The 12,574-nt window shown below is 41.6% G+C and overlaps 1 pseudogene; it reads left to right on the top strand.

The window, feature by feature from the left end:
• The first annotated feature begins 4,044 nt into the window (after positions 1-4,044).
• On the top strand, positions 4,045-4,129 carry LOC115029940 (annotated as a pseudogene).
• Positions 4,130-12,574: the final 8,445 nt, after the last annotated feature.

Raw genomic sequence — 12,574 nt, forward strand, 5'->3', positions numbered from 1 at the left:
TGCTGCAATTGCAGGCTACTCTACCACACCTGCTTTGTGTGCTGCCAGGGTTCAAACCCAGGACCTTGATCATACTAGGGAAACACTCACCCAACTGATTCACATTTCCAAACTTTTCTGTTCTAACCAAATCTATGTTTTAGTGTTACTATTCCAACTACAGAAAATGGCCACGTTCTCTGGTGTCCACAAGTAGGCCTTGAATGCACTGTAGCCAGTTCCTAACCCCTGCTTGTCATCAAACTGTGTCTTTTGTTTTATTTTTAAGAGCTTATATTAGTTGTCTCACTATTGTGACAAGGGCCTGACATAGTCAACTTACAGAAGGAAGGCTTTATTTCCGCTGACAGTTCCAGGGTTCAGGACTTCATGACAGGAAGTCCTTTTGGCACAAGCTTGACACAGCTCATCATATTGCATGCAGTCAGGAAACACAGAGAGAAATTCCTTATGGTGTTTTGGGCCTCTCCGACTACCACTTCATAGGGAGCTGACCCACCTGTGGCATTGGGGATTTTCTTCAACAACCACACGGCTTTGGGGACTGCCCCTTTCAATTCATGCAAAGTACCCTCTTTCAAAACCTTTAAGCCACTAATTTTACATGGATAATTTTACAATTCTACATGGTTTACCCATTATAAGCCACTGAAGAAGTCTGCATTATCAATGAAAGCTTTTACGGGGCATGATCTTTGAAGGCTCATTGCAAGGATCATTGAAGGACCAAGACAGTTGGATCTTGGGTACTTAAGGCAATACTTAAAAATAGAAGTGTCAACAGGGCCCAATATAGCATGAGTAAAATATATATATATATATATATATATATATATATATATATATATATATAATCACTGGTATCAATTATTTTGTCAAAGAGCAATATTGCAATATTTGACACAATCTCATGCTTGGGGCATACTTTCTCACTTAGCCCTCCATAATCCATAGATATTTTTTCCATATCCAGTTCCCCCATCCCAAACTGCAGCTGCTACAGAGCTATTGCTCATCTCCCCAACCTTTGTCTCTCTGGCACTAGCTTGTGATGCTCAGCCTGGCTTAGGATCAAGGGAGCAAGTCTTTTCTATAGTCTTTTGTGCTTGCCAATGAAGCTATCTTCTTGTTTTACTCCAGGCTCCTGACTAACACCATGGCCTTTGCCTCCTTGGTACCATTGGCTTGTGAAAGGGGCAAGCTTGCACTGATATGGTTATATGTCTTCTCATCCTTCATATAGAGCATACAAATGCCATTTCAGCAGGAAGCATACTGTCCCATACAAGATGGTCAAACATGTCTACGCTAAGATCAGCTCCAGGATTGTATTTCATCCCTCATTGTAACTTTAACCCTTCTGTGTTCTGCTAGACCTTGTTTGGGGCGGGGGATGGGATGGGGAAGGATTGTGCTGTGGAATATGGTTGGCAGAGATAGGAACAAACATTGACTCACCCCAGATAAGGCACCAAGAATGGAATGAAAAAATTATACTACCCAAGTCAATGCTGGTGCAGTATTGTGGTTATTTCTAGGAATATACGTAAAGTCAAGCCAACTTTATCCTACAGATTTTACTCTAGTCTGGGTAAGAACTCACGTAACTTTCATCTATTTTCTGAGTTCAAAGAGAGCAAGCCAAGCTGCTCTCCTTCCATTTCAATTTGGAAGAAGCAAATATAGAAGACAAGGTCAAATATAATGAATGAAAATTCATTTTAACTTGATCCTTGTTAAAACTAAAGGCAAATGGGAAAGCAACGTAATTACATCTTAATTCAAAACATAATGAGATTATGATTTTAAGTTTTTCTTTTTTTCTTTGTAACTAATTTCACATATATTTAAAATGTATATAATAAAGTGTTGGCAAAAAGAAAACATAAAACTCTAAAGCCTAGAAGATTTATGGGGTTCATCCACATGATATCTGTAATTAGGGACATTTCTGACCTGAAACTGGACTCTGGACTTCCAACCAAATACTCTTTTTTTCTTATAACAAGCATTTTTGCAGGCATGCCAACCTTCTGGGGCCTGAGATATGTGCCCAGAGCTTGACAAGCCAAGGGGTGAATTAGCGAATACACTCTGGTGCTATCAAAGACTCATATAAGCAGTTCATCAGCTACCAGCCAAGTGGCAAATTGGGATTGACTGAGAGTGCAGAGCAGCTGCCGACTTGCAAAGTAGTGCCCAAAAACACTTGGCTTTCCCCCATGCAGTCTTTAAGAGAGCCATCTCAGAAGCAGACCAGCTTTCAGTGCCCAAACAAACAAAGCTAAAAGTGGGCTCTGTCCTCATTGGACTTCTCTTGATTGTATCACGATCTCTAGTCATCCCCAAGACCTTTCGAGTGAGTCTGGCGTGGAGTCTCATGGTTACTGCTGAGGCTACAATGCCTGGACATCAAGATTAGAGAAGGGTTGTGTTGAGTATCACATCTACATTACTCAAGACAGCTGATTTTTTTAGAAATAAAAACCAAGGTGCCATTTTATAGGTATGGTCTTATGGATGGACTTGGGCTTGTGGAGAGGTCTGTAGATCAAAAGAAGTCAGAAAATGGCTAACAGGGCAGAGCTAGCATTATAGATACAGGCAGGCAACAGGCTTACTGGTCATTCAAAGTGGACAAGCACTGGCCTGCAGCTAAGTGATGCTTCTACCATTCTGATGCACCGTGGTTTCTTCGTTTGCATTGCACAAGAACCAGGTTGAGAATCTACTTTGAGGTCACTCATGGCAGGTCAAATTCTCCTATCATCAGTGGCAATACTCTGGCTTTCCCCTAGTCAATCTTAAAGCATATTTCAGGCAGATACTCCTATGGAGATGTATAGATTTTCCTTGACCAATCAGACCGTCCTCATTTTGGTTCTCAACAGCATCCCAAACTTCCTTAAAATTGCTCATTCCCTTTCATGCACAATGGGGGGGGGAGGAGAAGTTTCCATCAAGGGGACCTCTGGCTTGTTTTGTCAGTGGGACACTTTCTAGTGAAATATTGGCTTTTGTGATGGGTAACAATCCTAAGGACAGTTGCTGTTGAATCATGGTCTTTAGAGGTCTAAAATTTTTCTACTCAGTATCCTGTCAAAGTGAAGAAGCCTACCTTCACTGCTGAGATTTGTGTCTGCTCTAGGAGAGTTTTTGTTTAACTTGGAATTAGTTTATGTACCTCTAGCCCAACTAGAGGATGTTCTGTCCACAAATGATAACCAGCTGTTAAAAGAGGAAAACTCAAGAATGTTAAGTAAATATCCATTAATTATGGGGCTGGACAGAATTTTGAGCCCCACATAACTCAAGCTATTGGTATACATTCAAATGGATTTATCTGCAGTCTTTGACTTGTTCTTAGAGAAAAATTCACCAAGTTTTTTTTTGGGGGGGGCGGGGTAAAATCACACAAAACATCACAATATTTTGTGCTTCTACTACAATGCAGTATACACCATTCATATCTCCACCCCATGTCTTCTGAAGAATTAGAGTATGCAGCAAAATAGCCTAAGTCTGAAGCAATGTGACTTTCTTAAAAACAGCTAGGTTTATGAAGGTCAGACCTCATATACTGCTTCAGTGAGTAAGACCAACTGATGCACAAACATAAGTACCTGAGTTTAACTTCCCAGCACCCAGTTGATAAAACTTAATACCTACATGTGTCTGTAACTTCTGAGCTATGATGGAGCAGAGACAGGAGGATTTCTGGGGCTTGGTGGTTGCCAGATTAACTCCAAGTTCAGGGAGAGACCCAGACTCAAGGGAGCAATGCAAGGAGTTGTATGACAGAACACCCGATATCCTCCTCCATCCTCTGTATGCACATGGACAGACATTGTGTACCCTCAGATGTATTTGTATACATGCCCCCGCAAACAGACCAAAGAGAGACAGAGAGAACCCCTTCAAAGTACTTGAAACTTTATCCCAGAAATTATTATCGTTGGAAAATTTGAAAGTACAAGCATATGTAATGAATATATTTCGCTTACATAGCTACTGGACTATAGCATGAATGGAAACTATTTACTGGTGCTCCCTTCGGCAGCACATATACTAAAATTGGAACGATACGGAGAAGATTAGCATGGCTCCTGTGCAAAGATGACCCGCAAAACTATTCACTGGAAAGCAGAAGAAAGACGATTGGTCTTCTTTTGTTGCAACAAAGTTTCCTTCCTATTTTTCATTGGAGGCAGTTCTTGTCCTGTAGGTCATGTTGTTCCCAGTCTCAGAGATCTCCTGTCTGAAGATACACAGGTTCTGAGATTAGGGGGTATGATCCATCATGTCTGCTCAAGAATTTCTTATTCATAGGTCATGCAAAAACTGTGGAGATGGACAACCACCTTTCTGCTCTCAGAGAGGAATGAAGTAGAACTACAAGCCCCACCCCTGCTGCCTTTAGGTTCTCTCATGTAGGTCCGGACACCTTAGTTGCCTATTTTGGACTGAATTGTATCCTCACAAAATATATTGCTGAAGCCCTATCACTGAGTGTGACTGTAGACGTAAATGATATCATGAGATGGGACTCTCCTCATCCAATAGGAATGGATTTGAGATGGGAAAGGAGAAGATACAGCCCCTGCTTATACCAAGGAGGGAACACAGGAGGACCCAACTGGGAGGCAACTATCCACTGACTATAAAGAGATGTTTCATTTAAAAACAACTCTGAGGCTATCCTGTGCTGGATTTCTGACTTGTAGATCTATGTGAAAATAAATGTTTGCTATTTAAGTCCATGGAAAGCTAAAAGTGTGAGCACCCTTCCTGCTTCTTGTGTACAGTTTTAGCTATTCCAGGGTCAACCATGCTTTGAAAATATTAATGACTATTTTCAGAAGTAATTTATGGAGTTTTAAATTTTGAACCATTCTGATTAGCATGATGAAATCTTGTACCATCCTGCTCAGTTATGCCCAGGATGTGAATCATCCTTTGGTTTTGCATGACTGTGATGTATAGCCTACCTGTCCTATGGCAGTTAGAGAGACCACATAACTTAGATTCTAGTATATGATAATTATTTTATTATCAGCTGTAAATATCAATGTCTTGCCATGTCTAATGTTTTTGGTTTGTTTTGTTTTCCAAGAGAGGGTTTCTCTGTGTACCCCTGGCTACATCTTAGAATTCACCCTGTAGACCAGGCTGGCCTCAAACTCAGAGAACTGCCTGCCTCTGTATCTGAGTACTAGGATTAAAGGTGCCTGGCTATTATATCTAATTTTAGAATTATACTTTGCTGTAGACAAGAGTCCATAGGGTAGACATGACATATAGAGTTTGGTACTAGCCACAATTTAAGGCACATACTGATGGTTTTGGAATGTGTGTACCATTGATTTATTCTACTATAAATGATATTTCAATGTAAAAACCTCCTGAAAACTGATTCTTGTGTAGAATTAATTTGAGATAGATCTATCTGTCTGCTTGTTTATCTATCTATCTATCTATCTACCTATCTACCTATCTATCATCTATCTATCTCTATCATCTATCATCTATCTGTCTGCCTGTCTATCTGTCTGTCTGTCTGTCTATCTGTCTATCTCTGACTTGAAGGGCTGTTCCTTTTCCTTACACTGTCTTGTGCTGTTATCTGCCCTGCACTTTTTCTGTGTTCTATGGCTTCAATGTGACCACAGTGATGCCTCTGGTACAGAACCAAGCTTTGCTTTGGTGTTTTTGTCACTTGAATGGTGGTGCTCATCTCCAAACATTAGGTTCTCTGCTTTCTTGCTTTACCTTTGGTGTCCTACTTTAGAGCTGATATCTTTGTCTAGTCAGTGTATCTTTCTCTTCTCATGTCCTTCCCCCTTTCCTTCTATTGTTTCCTTTTCCTCTTCCTTTTCTTCTTCTTTTTAAAAGACAAAATCTTTAAAATTAAGATATATTTAAAATGACACGTCCACCCCTCCATGAGCCTTTGATGTGCTGCTGGGTGTCTGTCTCAGCGCTTCCCAAACATGAAGCTAGAAGTGTACGAATGGAGCTATGCCCCACCCCTTCTTTTTATTTTGTGATACTACAAATCTGTAGCCTTCTTTTGCACAGTCCATACAAGGGATCTCCAATCTGGGCCAGGGTGAATACAGATTCAGCCTTGTGGGTCCCTTGCATAGATTTCAGTTTTTGAATCTGGCATGCAATTAGGAATGTCATTGTTTCTTCTGCACTTTTCTCATTGTCACCACATAAACATCAATGTATGTTGGAACCCAGAGTGTTAGGACATCAAAATCTTTCCCTATAGTTTTTTTGTGATCTATTTGAATCAGTGGGACTATGCCAGAGAGTGTTAATGCCCCCCAAACCCACATATAGATGCCCCAGCTCCAATGGGATGGTATTAGTCATGAGTCGCCCATATCCTTATAGAAGGACCTCCCTGACCACTGTGCTCACATTGGAATGAGGAGTCAGAGAGAAGATGAATACTTAGGAGAAGGCAGGCTCTCACCCCACATCTAATCTATCTTCCATCCTGGATGTCCCAGCCTCTGGACCTCTATTGTTTGTCAGCCATCCAGTCTGTGGGATTCTGATGCGACAGCATAAACTGACTAAGAGTGATATAACCAATACTGGCTGGAGGCTCGCCTAAATTCACAAGTGTTTCATCTAAAGCACATCTTTACCCAGGAGGTTAGATGAATCCCTAGGGACGTTTTTTGATTGGATGTGTTATATTTCATTTCAACTCAGCTCCTGAGATAAAGTGAATCTCTTATTAAAAAGAGTGAGAAAAAAAAAAAAAAACAACCCAGCATTGTCATAGCTCAACAAACCTCCAAACTATTCTATTCTCTTCTAACGTTTTGTGGATTCTTGTCTGTCATGCACCCTTCAACACTTTCCCTGGACACAAGTCCAGGGGCAATCTTGGTGAAGAGTTGCATACTTAACACGAGTGTGCTTTGTAAAGGCTAAATACATAAAAGGAGAGCTGGCTGCAGGCCCTGGATTCCATTCGAGCACTTCAAAACCCAAAGAAAACACAGCCTAGCACATCAGAACAAACAATACCAACTGTGAAGGAGACGGAAGACACACCATAACAAGCACCACTTGCTCATGACCTGACATCCTTTTCTTCCCAGAAAAAGACACATCACTGACGAGTGTTGACAGTGTGGGTGAAAGACACTTTTACTCCTCCCACTGTAGGTTCTCTGGATAGAAGCCTAACAATTAGACAAACAAAATAAAGATGAGCTGGGCGGTGGTGGTGCACGCCTTTAATCCCAGCACTTGGGAAGCAGAGGCAGGTGGATTTCTGAGTTCGAGGCCAGCCTGGTCTACAAAGTGAGTTCCAGGACAGCCAGGGCTACACAGAGAAACCCTGTCTTGTAAAAACTAAAACTAATAATAATAATAACAATAATAATAATAAAATAATAAAGATGAACACAAGAGAAACAGGACTGTGGAGAATAATGAAAAGCATACTAACTTGGTACTAGTCAGACTAATACCAGTATGTTTTATGTGAGACAGGAGTCTTCAAATAGAAATGATGAATCAAAGAAATGATTAAGCAGGAACTTTTGCATCAGGGTCTCATTGGATAACCCAGGATGCCCCTGAACTTTCTATTTTCCTGGCCCAATCTTCCCAGTGCAAGGATTACACATGCACATGCTCATATGTATGCCAAGTTTGACAAAGAACAGAAAGTCATAGGAAATTGTGATAGGCAAAAAAGATGAGTTAATGGTAACAACTAGAGGAAACTTAGCAAGTCCTATCCTCTAAGTTCCCACATCCCCAGCATCCTTCTAGCTTCAGACATGATACACAGTCCTTCCATTCTCCTGCTTAAATAGAGGGCAGCTCTAACAGGAAGGTCTTATGGCTTGCCTCAGTAGAAGAGAGATAAGTCAGAGTGGCCTCTCATTGCCTCTTCTTTGTCAACTCCCGTTAGTTTCAAATATCTGATATCTTGAGATTTCCCATTCTAGGCAATCATGAACACTGTCCACAGATAAAAGAGAGATTACTTGAGACTCTCATCTTTTACTCTGGCTACAGCTTTAGAAGCAGACACAAAGCTTTTCCTTTATCAATCAAGCAACAAAATGTATGCCCAGGACTCTCAAAGAAGACAAGGCAAGGCAAAACAATAGCCAGGTGCTCCTTAAATAAGAGATTCCAATTTGCCTAGTTGGTTACAAATTCCCTGAGGTGAAAAGTTTTCAGAGCATGAAACAATCGTCTTTTTCTTTTTTTTTTTTTTTTTCTTTTTCCTCATAACCATAGGAACTCTTTCTGTGAAATCGTTGGTGTTAATATTTACATGGTCCTTTTTCTTTGTAACGCTAACAAAGAATAATTGCCACATGTAATTTTAGATCATTAGTATTTGAATTATCAAGCCTCAGGATGTTTTGCTCCAGTGCCATCCTATTCTAAGTAGTTATCCTTGGTGCCTTCGTTTTTCTTCTCACCCTGAAAAGTTATGAGAATCACATAAATCTATGTAGTTGAGACAGTCTTTTCCGGAGTCAATTATTCTGTACTTTCTCCTTTTGATAGGATAAAAAGTGATCAAGGATGATATCTTTGGCAGGCCCATGCCTAGGTGTGCCCCCTAAGAAATTATATCACACACTTAGGACAATTTATTCTTCATACGTGAAGATTCATGAAATAATCTCAAGGGTTTGTTTTGCGGGAAAGTGTTGTCAAGACCTGTCTCCCTACATCACTCATTTAATTATTGCTTCACTCCATGCCAGCAATCACATGCTCTGCAAAACCATGAGGGTTATTTTTGCATTCAGTTAGCTTCCTGTCTGTGATTACCAACCTTGATTGTCAACTTGAGTTGAGTGAGAAATGCCAAGACGCATAGTGTGAAGAACTGCCTAAAGAGTTTCCACCTGCTCGCACCCACACATGGCCAAAGCTTAGCTACCAACCAATCAAGTACCATCTACCTTCCTTCCCAAGTGAGGCTGTAAAAACCCCTTGCTCACAGTGCTAACGTGGAGATTTCTGAATCTCCAGTTCTCAGGGCTGCACTGATTTGTGAATCCTCACCAACTTTCAAATAGGCTCCTACATTAACTTTGTCTAAAGCTTTTTTTTTTTTAATGGCAAAAAAAAACCCCCAAAACAAATAAACAACAACAACAAAAAACCCAAACTGTATCCTGATGCTTGTTAAAAACAATGATGCAGAAATTGGTCTTAGCTCTGTGTGACTCTGGACACAAGGCTTGGGTGCCCTGGGGTCATGAGAACAGAATGCGGAAAGGGGTCAGGCAATTATAGGGCAGGGAGGCCATTCTACAAACGGCAGTTCTGAGAATGTCCTCAGTCCATCAGTAGTTTTTGTTCTTACTGAAGGTCAGGAATGCCATAAGGAAGTTGTGCTTCCAAATCTTTCTTATCTCTTCCCGTAAATGAACATCTATTCATGGAAACTGTGTCAACAAAAGTGAGAGACACCTGGACTCATCTTGGATGGGCCAACTTCACTGACCACCTGCCCCACTGAAATCTCCATTCTAAGTCCTATGAGAGGCCATCCATCCTATGTCTACTGTCTCAGTGGTAACTCATTTTCTGGGATTCCCCACTCCTGCAGTATAGAATTCTAATGTCCCTCTCTCTCAAGCTCCCACATTTGAATCCATACTAAACTGCTTTGTGGAACTCACTCACTGTTTTCTATGAATTTTCCAGATATAATCTGGAAGCCAACTGATTCAGTGGAAGGGTTGTTTGATCATGATCTTCCAGTACAGTAATTCCTGAGTGAAAGCCCACATGGGGGTGAGAAGAAAGGCCTGTGTCACTCTCAGAGGCCTCTGTGTCTCCCCTCCCGATTTCAGGGAAGTACAGCTCAGAGAGAGAGGGAGAGGGAGAGGGAGAGGGAGAGGGAGAGAGAGGGTTGAGGGGAGTTGTGGGGGAGGGGGTACACTATGATTGCTGTGGTTGCAAAGTAAATCTTGCAAGATCAGTCTAACTGGAATCTTGTGAAATTCAGCCAAGGTGATAGAAGTCATCTGAGAGACAGTGATACAGTGGGTGAGGAATTCTGGGTATTTATGCTACTGTGGCAGTAAAGGCTCATTTAGGAAAAATGGCTTCCTTGTGGTCAAGAGAATGGAATCTCTGGCCTGATCAGGAGATCTAACATTCCAAGTGTGTAGGTTAATTATCCCCCATCCCACCCCACCCCACCCCCCATAGCAGATTCACCTGAAGCCATCCTAAAGAGATGGGAGGAATAATTATCCCCTAATGAGATCATGTGCTTTTCTTCCTGGAACTGATGTTCTTTGTGAAGCCTTTTACAGAATCTCGGGGATGCAGCTTTGTAAATCTACCTAGATGCAGCTTTGTAAGTTTTTGTAACCACCAAGAAAGTGTAACTTTTCCTTTTCTTCCATCTCTTTCCTAAGCATGCTTTCCCTAATACTTTGGACTTCACTATTTCTCTACCTCCTCACTCCCCTCCCCCACTGCTAAGTGGCTACCCACACCAGCCTAACTCAAAGGCATCTTTCATTCATTCTTTCCTCATTTTCTTCTCCCAGCAGCTGCCAAGGACTTGCCTGCCTTGGAATTGTCTTTTAAATTCTAAAAATAAAATAAAAATAAAATAAATGTTTTTATGCTTTCTTTTCAGTCTATTTGTAAAATCTGTTTTTTTGTGTGTTTCTTTGTTTGTTGGCTTGCTTGTTTAAACCAGATTTAGACCCCCAAGAGGGGATTTTTTAACTTCCCCAGTATCAATTAGCAATTGTAGGTCAGAGATGCTGCCTGAATGGATCTGAGTGGATTCTTGCTAAAGCCAGGGTTTCCAGGAGGACACACACAAGGACAGGGTTTAATTAAAAACAAAGCATGCAGGAGCCAGACATGGTCAAGGAGAGAGCCTTTGCATTATTACATGCATCATGAATTTACTTTTGCAGTGCTGGTGGTGTAACCCAGGGTCTTGCTACTTACCGCGCAAGTGCTATCACACTGAGCCACACATCCTGTCCGTTGGTGCTTGGAAAACTATACATTTGTTTAGGTCTGCAAAGAACTTTGGATATTTCTCAGAAATGAGAGCACTATAAAGAAACATACCTGACTGCTGAGATCAGGCTATGCCCTACTCTAAGTTACTACATCTTGTACGTATGTGTAATATTTAGGTTGTGCACTGTCCTTGGAAACTGTACCTCACAAGACACCTTTTGATTCCATTTTAAGGGAAGGGACCAGGATGACTGCAGCTCTTGGGTGAAGCCAAAAACTATACCATCTGTCCAGCATCCTCCAGCACAGACTGATAGATGACTTATTCTGGGGGGACCCCATACGTTTATGGAATAGAATTGAAACTGTGGGGACACGTGGACATATTAAAATCATATCAGGAAATCCAGGTGCAAGAATTTACTAGGCACACTAAACCAAGGAACAAGAGTAACACCTTTGCCTTCCCACGTAAAGTGGTGGTTATCCAACATTAAAATCATGACTGAACATCTGATAACTGGTGTCTCCAAACGAGGACTCCCTGACTCCTCTGTCTCTCCGATATTGACACAGCATATCAGTGCACTTCCTGCCTTTCCACTTCTTCAATCCTTTGTGCTTGGAACAGATTTAGTGTCTCAAGCTCCTGTTTTCTTTTTCTTTTCCTTTTATTAGATATTTTCTTTATTTACATTTCAAATGTTATCCCCTTTCCTGGTTGCCCCTCCAAAAACCCCTATCTCATCTCCCCTCCCCCTGCTCCCCAACCCACCCACTCCCGTTTCCTGACCCTGCCATTCCCCTATACTGGGGCATAGAACCTTCACAGGTTCAAGGGCCTCTCCTCCCATTGATGACCAACAAGGCCATCCTCTGCTACATATGTGGCTGGAGCCATGGGTTCCTCCATATGTACTCTTTGGTTGGTGTTTTAGTCCCTGGGAGCTCTGGGGGTACTGGTTGGTTGATATTGTTGTTCCTCCTATGAGGCTGCAAACCCCTTCAGCTACTTGGGTCCTTCCTCTAGCTCCTTCATTGAGGACCTCGTGCCTTTCACCATCCTGATGAATCCTGTGGCTTCCCTCACAAACCCAATTCCATCAGTTCCGTCCCTGTCTCTACCAGAGACTGGTCTGGTTTGTCACTCTATCAATACAGACTTTCTCAGCCCACTTTGAAAAATTTGAACTCTGTGGTGGCCCTTTACCAAGCATTCATCCAGTACTTCACACACACACAGACATATGTATAGATAGACATTTACTACATAGTGTGTGATGTAAGAGACAATACTAGTCACTAAGATCGGAATAAAGAATCTCTATTCACCTCAGCCAGGCTACCAAGGTAGGCAGATTTTTATGGCATCGAAACTGCTAAACCTTGTAAATGTATTGTTGTTCAATGAATTCTGACAGTGTGGGAAGGCACAGGCCCATGTGTCTTAGTCAGGGTTTCTATTCCTGCACAACATCATGACCAAGAAGCAAGTTGGGGAGGAAAGGGTTTATTCGGCTTACACTTCCATGCTGCTGTTCATCACCAAAGGAAGTCAGGACTGGAACTC

The sequence above is a fragment of the Mus caroli genome, chromosome 18 (assembly GCF_900094665.2).
Source record: "Mus caroli chromosome 18, CAROLI_EIJ_v1.1, whole genome shotgun sequence".
NCBI lineage: Eukaryota > Metazoa > Chordata > Mammalia > Rodentia > Muridae > Mus > Mus caroli.